Source organism: Triticum dicoccoides, chromosome 1B (assembly GCF_002162155.2).
Source record: "Triticum dicoccoides isolate Atlit2015 ecotype Zavitan chromosome 1B, WEW_v2.0, whole genome shotgun sequence".
Classification (NCBI taxonomy): domain Eukaryota; kingdom Viridiplantae; phylum Streptophyta; class Magnoliopsida; order Poales; family Poaceae; genus Triticum; species Triticum dicoccoides.
This window is the reverse complement of record NC_041381.1, coordinates 580,565,603-580,578,948: the sequence shown is the minus strand read 5'-3', so window position 1 is coordinate 580,578,948 and position 13,346 is coordinate 580,565,603.

Below are 13,346 nucleotides of genomic sequence, written 5' to 3'. Positions count from 1 at the left end.
ATCCACGTGAAACAAACGAGGCCTGAAGGAAAAGTTTCTATGAGGACATAATTAGAACAAAGTATTTTCATTAGACCATGTACAACGTTCAATGTTGGACCAGTGCCTCAGCACACCACGTCAGCTCAAATGCTCCACCTCATCCCAACCTGCTGCTTGTAGAGTGAAACAGAATCCTGCAGAGAAACCCGCTTCCTCGCTGACAAAAGCCAACTGTAGAGCATCTACAATGTGCACTTTTACTACCTCTATAACAACCTCTAAGCTGCATCTATACAATGCACACATATGCCTCTAACAAAAATCCATAGCATGGCCTCCAAGGCTAGAGGCTTCCTCCAAAGAATAGAATAATATTATTTAAAGATGGCATTTGAGAACTGAACACACCAACAGTTATACAGTGCAACTAGAAGAGCTCAGTTTGTTCAGAGCATACACATCCAATCCAATACTACCGTTGCATTTAAAAATAATAATAAACAATATATTATGGCTGTTACAACAAGTGTGTGCACACACACATCCATCAGTATATATACTAGGCCTTTGAACAACAAGTTTGCACACACCCAAACCAACTGGGAGCTGAGACACCTCAAAAAACTACACATTCATGGAGCACTCTCCAGGAAGTTTCACTAGGATGCTCAAGCCAAGATCCAGGAAATCGAAACTATACCCCATCTGCGCCCCACCCCCCCCTCCCCCACCTCACCAGTTCACAAGTGCTTCATCCTCTCAACATGGACAATATTTGCATCCCATGTAGGCACAGAACATATATCCATTTCCACCTCAAACCAGTCATCCAACTCCACATACCTCAAGTTTCCAAACAGCACATGGAGTGTATATTCATATGGTCATTCATCTTTCGCAGCCGCCGGCTTCGCCAGGATTGATCCACATGTTAGGATCAACCAAGATGCCGGATATTTTCATTATTCGCCTCAGCCTCCTGCAACAACACATAGGGCAGAAGAAGTATATCAACAAGAGTCAAGTGGAAGTAGTCCCGATGAAGCAGAAGAACCAATTGCTAAGACAATAGACTGGCCAGAGGAAGAAAATAAGCGGCTTTTCAATGCTTGGTTGGGAAATTCTCTTGATCCAGTAGATGTTAACTCCAAGATATCAGATCAGTATTGGAAAGCAGTTGAGAAAGACTACAACAACGTCACTCCGAAAGAGAGACAAAGATCTACCAAGATGTTGAAAGACCATTGAAGTAAGCAAAACAAATTTTTGACTCAGTTTGCTGGGTGTCATTTCGTGCAACGCATTGTGTATCCTATTCTTTTAGAAAAGAAGGATGACCCCCGGCCTCTGCATCTGGATGATTCATACGGCCACTTTATTAATTATTCTCACAAGACCTTACAAAGTCATACAACAGTTAAAGCCGCTGTCTAAGCAACAAACTGTCGCTACACCTATCCAGTTGATGAAGGGGCGCAGATAGCCTGGGCCTAATACCAAACAGACATGGCAGCCAAGCCTAATATCTAAGATCTGAGACCCCAACCTAGCCACTTGTCGGGTCTGGGGCACACACTGGTCCAGCGTGCTCTCAGAGGCCGCCGCCGCCAACTGCCACCGCTCCATATTCAGAACTATACTGATGCATCAACCTTGCTCGGTCTAGCCATCATCGACGCCACCACGGCGCCCAACGACACCCCCTCCCTGTGCGCAAACAGCTGGGCACGTCGCGGTCGCCACTGATACACCTCAGCGCCATGCTGCCAAGTACCACCAGCCGACACAGCTTGAAGTCCTTGGAAGATCTGTCGTGCGTAGCACCTGCCGACCAGGCATGACAAAGCGTAGCACCTGTCGGTCAGGCATGACTTGACATCTCCACCGAAGCTCCGTGCAAGACGAAGCCGCTCCACCTCCTGCCTCTGACTTCCAGCGCTGCTCCATAAATGATGCTCCCAAGAGAGAAACGGCACCGCAGTGCCGCCATCGTCCGATCTGGAATGCCAGATCCTAGGGTTTCCCCCCGAGTAGTACGAGTGGGTCGACAGTAGTTACATGATGATGCCTTCATCAAGGTAACGGCGTAGAACGCCGCCATCGCCTGCTGTTTGCTCAGTTTTCACCGGCAACCATGTCTCCCCAACTCGCAGCCGGGACTAGATGATGGATGTCGAGATCCGATCACCAAGCTTTTGGCCGGCCACCGCCGACGAAGAAGATGACCACCACCAATGGCTACACCGGCCAGAACAGATCTGCCATGGGTGTTGCCAAGCAGTCCACCAGGCCCTCGACGCCGCCGCCGATCTAAAGCCGGATGACATGTCGCCGAAGACCGCATCGCGCCGCCGCCCGATCCATGCCAGCCGCCGCAGCCGCCGCCCGTGGCCCGAGGCAGGGCCGACCGCCGCCGCCGTTGAAGCCAACGCCATCGCTTCTAGAGCGGCCGCACCTCCATGCATGTTGGGGCCCCGCCACCCCTAAGACGCGGGAGGGAGGAAGATCCCTCGCCACCGACATCGGCCTTCGGGTGCAAGCTGGCGGCATCCTCCGACGGCGGCGGGAGGAGGGGAGGAAGATGGGCTAGGCCCCAGCGGCGGCTAGGATTGGGGAGCCACGCGAGTCGCCAGAGCGGGGGGCGACGCGGGGGCTTCTACTTCGAGCAAGCATTGTGTATCCTAGTGGGTACGATTACAATATGTTTATGGATACAGTAAGATCAGATTACAAGAACAAATAAAAAATTCAAACTAGAATATTGGTGGGATATGGTGAAAGAAATGCCAGAAAAGGATGAAGCAAGAAAGAGATGCAAGACTTCAGAATCACGGGCTTACATTTCTTCCTCTAATAAAGATGCTGAAGAATCAGTGGACAGGCCATTGGAACGTCGTTCTCTGGGCCAGAAGGGCACAAAACGCAAAGGAAAGGCACCAGCAAAGGCCGACTCTTCTTCAAGCAACCTGCCAGATCCAACTATGCAACTATATCATGATGCCATAGCAAGAAAAGCAACTGCAACAGAGATGGCTGCAGAAGCAAGAAAGGAGAAGGCATCTGCAATGAAAGATTACGCTGCTGCCACACTTGAGAAGTCAAGAACCAAAAGATTGAGCAAGTATATGAAGTTATTGGAGATAGACACATCCGGATATGATGCAGCAAAGCTACAGTCTTCTGAATCTTCTAAGCATGGAGCTATCTATTAATAATTAGTAGTATCATTTACTTTCAGGCTCTCATCAATGTATCTTTCCATTTCAGCAATGTTTCTTTTAGTTTAAATATTGTATCATTTAGTTTCAGGCTCTCATCAATGTATCTTTCTATTTCAGCAATGTTTCTTTTAGTTTTGGTATTGTATCATTTAGTTTCAAGCACTCATCAATGTATCATTCTATTTCAGCAATGTATCTTTTAGTTTCAGTATTGTATCATGTACTCCCTCCGTTCAAAATTACTTGTCTCGAAAATGGATGTATCTAGAACTAAAATACATCTAGATACACCCATTTTCACGACAAGTAATTCCGAACGGAGGGAGTACTCTAGTTTCAGACTCTCATCAACTTTGGTGAAGTATATTTGCGAAGACCTACTGAAGAAGATGTTCAACGTTTACTTCATATAGAGGATAAAAGCAAGAGAAAGATGAGCTCACGCATGAGGATAAAAGCAAGAGAAAGATGAGCTCACGAGAGAGAAAAAACTGAAGTGATGGATCCCACTGACATGATGCATGCGGTGGAAGGTAGTGGTCTCAGCTGCCTCCATAGCTCTTTGCCCCTCCCCTTGCTTTTTGCCCTTCCTGACATCACAGTCAAGCTCCGTCACTGGTAGGTAGGGGTGGAATTTGAGCCGAGTCGAGCCAGCTCGACTCGACTCGCTAAAGCTCGTTTCATTAACGAGCTAGCTCGACTCGACTCATTACTATAACAAGCTTAAATCCAAGATTGGCTCGACTCGTATAACTCGCGAGCTGGCTCGTTTAGCTTGTTAAGCTCATTAAAGATATGAACATAAAAACCTTACGAATACGACAAAAAGATTAACTGGGAATTTAACATGGACATATATGGTCATGTACATGTGAGTCTCCTAGGTGACTAGGACTTGAGCGGTTGGGCCTTGTGCTTGGACGCAAGGTGTTTGGTGTTTGTTTTTACTACCCATCAAGAAACACTGTTTCTTTTACCGAGCCTTACGAGTTATACGAGTACTTGTGAGATCGGCTCGTTTAACTCGTCCTGTAAACAATCTTAAACTAAAGCTCGGCTCGACTCGTTATTGTTCGAGTTCGAGTCGATTCGAGCCGAGTCATGAGCTACTTGTTTAGCTCGCGAGCTTCGAGCTTTTTTTCCAGCCCTACTGGTAGGACTAAGAATTGTTAAAATTATAGCCTGCCTTCTCTGGGGCCTCTGGTCTGGCTACATACAGTGAATCGATCAGCAACAATAATAACGGTAAAGTTACCGTAGATGGTTTAAAACGAGTGCTGATTGTGTTTTGATTTTCAACTAAAAAAGGGATTTCGGTCAAATTTCAACCATCTCGGCTTGGGGCGAAATCTATCTTTCAGCCGAAATTGGTCAAACTTCGGTCAGAATTTTTAAAAATGGCTGAAATTTGGCCATTTGGCCTGGGGCGGAAAAAAATCTCAAACCGAAAATCAAAACGCTGAAAGAGGTGCCATCCGAGCCGTCGAATCCACTCCAATCGGTATCTTTGGTTGTCAGCCATTGGATAACTGAACTTCTTTGAGTAACCACTTGGTTCAGGTGCTGACAGACAGCCTGCGCCTGTAGAGCGGGCACAACTCGCTCCCCGTCAGGGTGAGCTTCAAGCACGCGCCATGGAAGACGTGGGGCAAGGAGCACCCGGGCCATACGGCGAGGTCGCTCTCCAGCAGCTCGAAGCAGACGGGGCACTCCTGCCCGGCGACCTCCTCCGCAGCGACCTTCCTCCGCTTCACCGGCCGCTCGCAGTCCATGTCCTCGTCGTCGGCGGCTTCAGCAGCTTGTTAAACTGTATATAGTTAGGATATAGGAGTCTGTTAATATTGTACTTATCTCCTGTAACCAACTGTATCTTGTGCCCTAGCTACACTCTATAAATACATCCTGAGGCCACCGGTTCAGGTGCGCCGATCCAATCTCTCTCTCTCTCTCGTTTCACATCGTATCAGGCCCCCTCGCTTGATCACACCATGGGCTCCCCCACGGCTTCTGCCTCTTCCTCCGCTGCCCTAACTACGCTTTCCCTCCCCACCTCCTTCAATGGGCCGCCGGCCTCTGCCGTTCCTCCTCCCTCCGCTAGCCTCATCACCGCCAAGCTTACCACCTCCAATTTTCTTCTCTGGAAGGCTCAAGTTCTTCCCCCTCTCCGCATAGCCGGCGCCACAGGCTACGTCGATGGCACGCTCCCAGCCCCCTCCCAGCTTCTAGACCCCGATGAAAAGGGGGTGCGTGCCCCAAACCTGGCGTATGCTACCTGGTTTCGCCAGGATCAGATCGTCCTCAGCTATCTCCTTGCGTCGATCTCCGACGAGGTGTTGCAACAAGTACATCAGTTGGAAACCTCTCGGGCCATCTGGTCGCATGTCGAGGAGATGTACACCACCCACTGCCGCGCCAGCATCGTCCAGATCAACCTGGACATGGCGGTCTTCAGGAAAGGCATGCTTTCCATGGCGGATTACTTCGCCAAGATCCGCGCCAATGCCGACCAGCTTGCAGCTGTCGGCCGCCCCATGCGTGAGGAGGACATCATCACCGCTGTCATCACCAGCCTCGACAGCGACTACGAGCCTCTCATCACCGCGTACACCACCCGTCCCGAGGGCATGTCTCTTGGTGAGTTTCACTCACATGTGATCTCCTTCGAACGGCGTCGCGAGTACAATGCTGCTCATCTCCATCTTCAGCATGGCGGCTCCTCCGTCAACTACGTCGCCCGGGACTCCAACGGCAACACCAACACCAACTCCAATCGGGGCAAGGGCAACTACCGTGGCAAGGGCCGCGGCAACTCTGGAGATCGCGGCAACTACAACAACAACCCTCGCGGCGGCGATCGCGGGAACCGCGGTGGTGGCGGCGCGCGTCAACAAGGCGACTTTGGTGGCAATCGTGGTGGTGACCGCAGTGACTACGGCGACCGCGGTGATAACCGCGTCCAGTGCCAACTCTGTCGTGGCCCTGGGCACTACGCCTGGGAGTGCGGCCAACGCTACAATCATGCGTTCCAACCGCAACAGTCTAAGATGGCTGGGCTTGCGGCTGCTTCTCCTCCTTCTATCCTAGGTGATCCGGCTTGGTTCACTGACACAGGCGCCACAGACCACATCACCGGTGATCTGGATCGCCTCACAGTCCGGGAGAAGTACCCAGGAAGAGATCACATCCACACAGCCGACGACTCAGGTTTGCACATAGCTCATCATGGTCATGTAATTCTTCCTACTCCCTCTGCCAATCTCAAACTTCGCAATATTTTTCATGTTCCTAATGCTGACAAGAACCTTCTTTCTGTCAATCGTCTTGCCGTTGATAATCATGCTTATCTAAAATATTACCCTACTCATTTTCTCATGAAGGATTTGATCACCAAGAGGGTTCTACTTCAAGGGAGATGTGAGAATGGGCTATACCCCATTTGGCCGTCATCCCATCATGCCCTGTCCTCGGTTCGGCTGTCAGCTGAAGATTGGCATGCTAGGCTTGGCCATCCATCCACCCAAGTCGTTCAACACATTTTATCATCCAATAAACTAGCCTCGTCTAGTCAGTCTATGACCCATGTGTGCAATGCATGTCAACAAGGCAAAGCACACCAGCTTCCTTTTCCTAGATCATCGAGTGTTTCTTCTTTCCCTTTAGAACTTATTTTTCGGATGTGTGGGGACCTACCAAAACATCTTCTGGTGGGTTTCAGTACTATGTTTCATTTATTGATGATTATAGTAAATTTGTGTGGATCTACCTTCTCAAGAGAAAATGTGATGTGTTTGAAGTTTTTTGTGACTTCCTTGCTCATGTTGAATGCCTTCTCTCTTGCAAGATTTTATGTGTTCAATAAGACTGGGGTGGGGAATACGAGAAGCTTAGCAACACGTTTTTTTGCCAACTTGGCATTATGCACCATGTCTCTTGCCCACACACACATCAGCAAAATGGTTCGGCCGAAAGGAAGCACCGTCACATTGTTGACATGGGACTTTCTTTACTTTCCCATGCATCCATGCCACTTCATTTTTGGGATGAGGCCTATCTCTCGGCTTGCTATCTAATCAATAGACTCCCTAGTCGTGTTATTGGAAATCTTAGTCCTATGGAAAAATTATTCCACACCAAACCAGACTACATGTCCCTACGTACGTTTGGTTGTGCGTGCTGGCCCAATATGCGTCCCTACAACACGCACAAGCTTGCCTTTAGATCTCACCAGTGTGTGTTTGTTGGCTATAGCATTCATCACAAAGGATATAAGTGTCTCCATCTACCCACGGCTCGTATCTATATCTCTAGGGATGTCACATTTGATGAAAAAGTTTTTCCGTTTGCCAACCCTTCAACCTCTCCCATACCACCCCGCGTTGCAGAACAAACCATCCTCTTATTTCCGCATGACCACATGAACTATGGTATATCTACTTTGTCAACTAATATGGATGCAGGATCCTCTTTGGCGCAAAAGATCCCAGGTGCGACACCCAATCCCGCGTACGAGGAAGATCTGGGCATGGGATCCGAAGTGGATCCGGCCTCGGATCAGGCGCAATCCCCGGACAGCAGCCCATCAGGTGGTTGTGGGGCGCCGTTGGCCCACCTGGCGCCTTCTGGCGGCCTGGTTACCCCATCGCCCGACCCGCCCTCTCCAGTGGCGGGGCCCGCCACGGGCCCGCTCCCTCTCTCCTCCGACCCGCCACAGGCAGGCGCCCACATGCCCGCTCGTCAGCTGGTGGGCCAGCCCTGTCCCGCGACAGGCGCGCCTGCGATGCCTGGTCCCTCCTTGGGATCGCTGCAGGATTCTCCTGCTGCACCTGCTGGCGACACGGGATCCCAGGAGGATCCGCTGCTATCTGCTGTGTCCGCAGGTGGCACGGGATCCCAGGCGGATCCGATTCCCTCTGCAGCTCCTGCCTCTGGATGTTCTGCGCCCGGAGCTGCCGCACCACCTGCACATACGATGGTGACACGCACACGCGATCACACTCGCAAAGCTATGCAACGTACTGACGGCACCATTAACTATGACCCGTCTAAACGTGCCTTTCTGGTCTGCCGGGTGTCGTGGTTCTAAGCCTGACAGTAGAGTGGGGGTAGGTATGGAGAGGCAAGGTCCTAGCTATGGAGAGGTTGTAAACACAAGGGATGTACGAGTTCAGGCCCTTCTCGGAAGAAGTAATAGCCCTACGTCTCGGAGCCCGGAGGCGGTCGAGTGGATTATGAGTATATGAGTTACAAGATGCCGAACCCTTCTGCCTGTGGAGGGGGGTGGCTTATATAGAGTGCGCCAGGACCCCAGCCAGCCCACGTAGGAGAGGGTTTAAGGTGAGTTAAGTCTGGGGTGTTACTAGTAACGCCCCACATAAAGTGTCTTTACTATCATAAAGTCTACTTGATTACAGGCCGTTGCAGTGCAGAGTGCCTCTTGACTTTCCGGTGGTCGAGTGAGTCTTCGTGGTCGAGTCCTTCAAGTCAGTCGAGTGTGTCCCTCGTTGGTCGACTGGAAGGTGACTTCTTCTAAGGGTGTCCTTGGGTAAGGTATTTAGATCAGGTCTATGACCCTACCCTAGGTACATAACCCCATCATTAGCCCCCGAATGGATTGAGACTTCGAGTGAGGAAGGAGTTGATGTTGTTTCCGATTAACCTTTGCGCTCTGGTCGTGCGTTGTCCTGGACAAAAGAATCTCTTCGTCGACAAGGAGCAACTTGTCTTCAGTCGACTCGATCCATTCTATTTTTGCGTCGAGTGATCTTTCGGGCTTCGACGATCTCCGAGCGACGGATCGCCGGAAACACCGCGTCTGACAGACTGATTTGCTGTTCGCGGATTCCGCGGGATGCGAAATTTGGGGACGCGCGCGAAGCGGGGCGGACCGCGGCGTTCGGATGGGACGGGGCATAGACGCCTCGATCTCCGCGCCACTTTTTTCGCCACGTATCCCGTCTACATAACTGCTCCCAGATATGATTAGATCGACCGGGCCCACCTGTCATCCACTCGGAAGGGACCTTATAAATGTGCCCGGCGAGGATTTCTGTGCTGCGCCTCAGCATTCTCTCCCTCTCTCTGCTTCCTTCTTCCCCACCCAGCGTGCTCGCTCTTGCCCCCGCACCACTTCCCTTCGCGCATCTCGCCGGCGACCATGGCCAAGGAGAAGACGGCGGCGCTGGAGCGTGCAAAGAAGGCGTCGGCGTCGGAGAAGGCAAAGGGGAGATCCACCAGCCGCGGAGGGTCCTCGTCCAGATCCCGCCTGCCGAAGGGCTGGGTCCAAGGAGACTGGATCCAGTCGACCATCATAGAGAATGACCTCCTCGACATGGCCAACGAGGGCTTGATCCCTCATGGAGCTGCGAGGCTTCCGGGGAAGGAGTGGCAGCCCCAGCCAGAAGAGGGTGAGTGTGTGCTTTTGGCCACCCATGTTGATCGTGGGTTTTCCTTGCCGCCGAGTGTTTACTTCCGTGGCTTCTTGAATTTCTTCGGAGCGCAGCTCCACCACTTTACCCCAAACTCAATTGCCTATCTTGCTGCGTTCGTGTCCATGTGTGAGGGTTTCTTGGGCTGTCAACCGCACTGGGGTTTGTTCAAACATATATTCACGTGTCGCTCTCAGACCGTGAAGAAGGCGAGCCCAGGTGATGAGAGAACCCGAGTCGTCCAAATGTGTGGGGGTCTGGGGATCCAGGTGAGGAATAAGAGCACCTTCCCGCCCATGACTTTTCCCGAGTCAGTAAGAGGTTGGCAGTCGACCTGGTTCTACTGCCGGGACCAGTCGACGCCAGGGCAGTCGAGTGGACTCCCACAGTTTACCATGGACCGAGTGAACAAGCCCTCCTCTCTGAAGTTGATTCCGGAGGAGAAAGCCGATGTGAAGATGTTGATGGAGCGCGTGGTGCAGTTGGTTCGGGAGGGAGTGACAGGCATGGACCTCTTGGAGGTCTTCCTCAGGCGTCGCATCCAGCCTCTTCAGTTCCGGAGCCACTGCATGTGGTTGTACTGTGGGACCGAAGACGAGACTCGAGTCCATCCAGAAGCAGTCGACGATGTCACTCTGGAAAGATGGATGGTAGCCGTTACCGGAAACAAGGACAACCCACGCGGAGCCAGAAGGATTCCTCCACTCGACCACAACAGCGATCCAAACAAGGTACATTTGCTCTGCCCTCCACTGCATTCTTGTCGCATTCATTTCTGTTTATCCTGCCGACTGGTCGACTGATCCTTGTCTTGATATCTGCAAGGCTCTCACCGAGCTGTACTCGATGCCCAATGGGGCACAAACTCCGACTGAGGAGGGTGAGGCGAGCGGGGGTGAGAGCCAGGAAGAGGAGGAGTGGGACTCGGACGTTGCAGGGGATGACGACGACGATGATGATGACGACGGCGATGACGATGACGTTGAAGACGAGGAGGAAGAAGAGGAGGAGGTCGTACCACCGCGCTCGGAAAGGCGGTCGAAGCTTGTCCACGACCCTTCATCCGAACGTGGTAAGGGGATCGCGACCACCACTCAGTCGACCAAGCGCCCTCGGACCATCTCTCCGGTGCCGACTGAAAAGGCGCCGAAGCAGCCCAGGGCGGCCTCGTCGAAGTCGATCAAGCTCCTGCCGAAGATGAAAGTGTCCATCCCCACCATTTCAGGGTAACCGTGCTGCTTAAGTCTTCTTGTTTTGTGTGAACTTTGTCTCTGGCCGACGCTGAAGTTAGTCGACTGATCCTTTGGAGTTGCAGTGCTGCTACTTCTGAAACCTCGGCCCGGGCTGATGACCACGAGATGGAGGACGCAGCGACTTCGAACCCAGGTACTGTATTCTTAACGTCGTTCTTAGTCGACTGACTCGCGATCTCTGATCCTGATTCTTCTCCGCAGCTCCACCCAATACTGTTATCAATCTTCCTGATGATGATGAGGACAAAGAGCCGCTGAAGCGCAGGAGGAGTCGGAAAGCGTCCGCCAGTAAGGTGCCTCAGGATGTGACGGCGCCTGAGATTCTGACTGTGGAGGAAGAGAACACCACTCGACATACGGTGTCCTTCGCAAATCCACTGACGAGTGCTCAGCAGCCCTCCCTCTTCACGACGCACCACGTCCCAGAGGACCAAGCTGGCGCAGCGAAGGAGGCGATACGCCAGGCGGGAATCATGATGGAGCAGCTGAAGACCATCCGGGACGCGAGCCAGGCAGCTTATGACGCCAGTTCTGCCCTCCAAAGCAATGTTCAGGTCAGTCGACTACCGTTTGCTCTGTTGGATATGCTGCCAAAAACTTTTCCTTTCCGGAATTTATAGTAGTCACCCACTGGGTGTTGTCGATTGAGCTCCGTATTAGCGGGGGCACGCTGAGTGCACCCGCTGGGTGTAGTCCCCAAGGCTAAGGTCGACTGCTGGCAGTCGGCCTTAGGCTTTATGATGTCAATTTTTCTGTCAGTCGACTATGTCGACTGGATTTCACAAACCGGTGGGGGCACGCTGAGTGCACCCACTGGGTGTAGTCCCCGAGACTGTGGTCGACTGCTTGCAGTTGATCACAGTCTTAGAGAATGCATCTCTTTTTTTTTGAGGTCGACTGGTCGACTTTGTCTTCAACAGGATTAGTGGGGGCACGCTGAGTGCACCCACTGGGTGTAGTCCCCGAGACTACGGTCGAATGCTTGTATTCGGCTGTAGTCTTAGAAACGTGTGTTTTTTCCTTTTTCACTCGGAAGTGAATTATACTTGACATTTTTGTCGATTGATTCTTCGCAGAACTCTTGTGATCTTGTGGCTCGCTACTCGGAGCTGGAACACAAGCATACTCAAGTCGAGCTGAGCTTGAAGCTGGTTCAGGAGAAGCTGACAAAGGCAAAGGAGGAGACCGAAGGTATGTTTGGTGAGACCCTGACGACTGCTTTTCCCCTTGCTTGTTTCAAAATCTGATCTTGCTGTAACTTGCAGGTAAGGTAAGGGAGGCCCAACAGAAGAAAGACCTTGAGCTAGCTGAGAAGATCAAGCTTGCTGACGAGAAGTTAGCTTCAGTCACCAAGCTTGAATAAGACAATACCAATCTGAAAGCTGCTCTTGGGATTGCTAACAAGGAGGTCAGTCGACTAAAAACTGATAAAGCTGCCCTGACCGACCAATTCAGCAAATTGACTGAGAAGAAAACTGAACTGGAGGCCTTCCTGAGTGGCCTTGCCAAGAAGCTGTTTCTCATGCTTGAAGGTAAACCTCTATGTTTGGCAAACATTTCCAATAGTGGCTTTTTCCATTCGACCATCCCCTTGACTTAGTGATCACCCTTGCAGAATTTTGTCAAAACTTTAAAGAAGAAACTAGCCGGCTGGAGCCAAACCTCGACCCCGTCAATTCTCCGGTGAACGATGAAGTTGCCATGGATGTTCTCCGACTGGAGTCCCGTGTTGCAGCTGTCGTGGACTATCTCGCAAGGCTGAAGGCCGCCACATCTCGCATCGACTCGACACTCTGGCCTGAGGAGACACTTCAGAATGATCTTGAGTCGCTGATGGCCCGGTTGAACACGATCCCTGGTCGAGTGCAGGAATGGAAGAAGTCCTCGGCTCGGTGTGGTGCAGATGTTGCTCTGTGTCTTGCCCGAGTCCACTGTAAGGATGCACGAGAAGAGAAGCTGGCGGCTCTTCGGGTGGCCAACACCAAGAAACACGACTTCAGGTCCTTTATGGAAACTTTCCTTGCAGCTGCCACTCGGATCGCCGACGGGATCGACCTTGATGAATTCGTTGCACCTTCTAGCCCTCCACAGGAGGGGTAAAAAACTTCTTCTGGCTCGACGCTTTAAATTTGCCTCGGTATGCCGAGTGGAATTGTAACCGGTAAACCTTAACAGGCTTAACGCCTGAGCACTCTCGGTTCCTTTAGATATCGATTCAAACTTGAATTTGGTGCTTGAATACGATTGCTTTTGGCTCGAAATGTCTTTTGCAGGTTCAAAGCAAGGCGCCTTTATTGCAATCGACTTATTCTTCAGTCCACTTAGGCGAGCACTGGGCCGCAGCTAAGCCCCCGAGTGAAAGTCTGGCTTACCACTCGGTAGGATTTTGATAACTTAGGCGAGTGCTTGGACTGCAGCTAAGCCCCCGAGTGAGAGGGTTGCTCTTCACTCGGTAGGATTTTTAT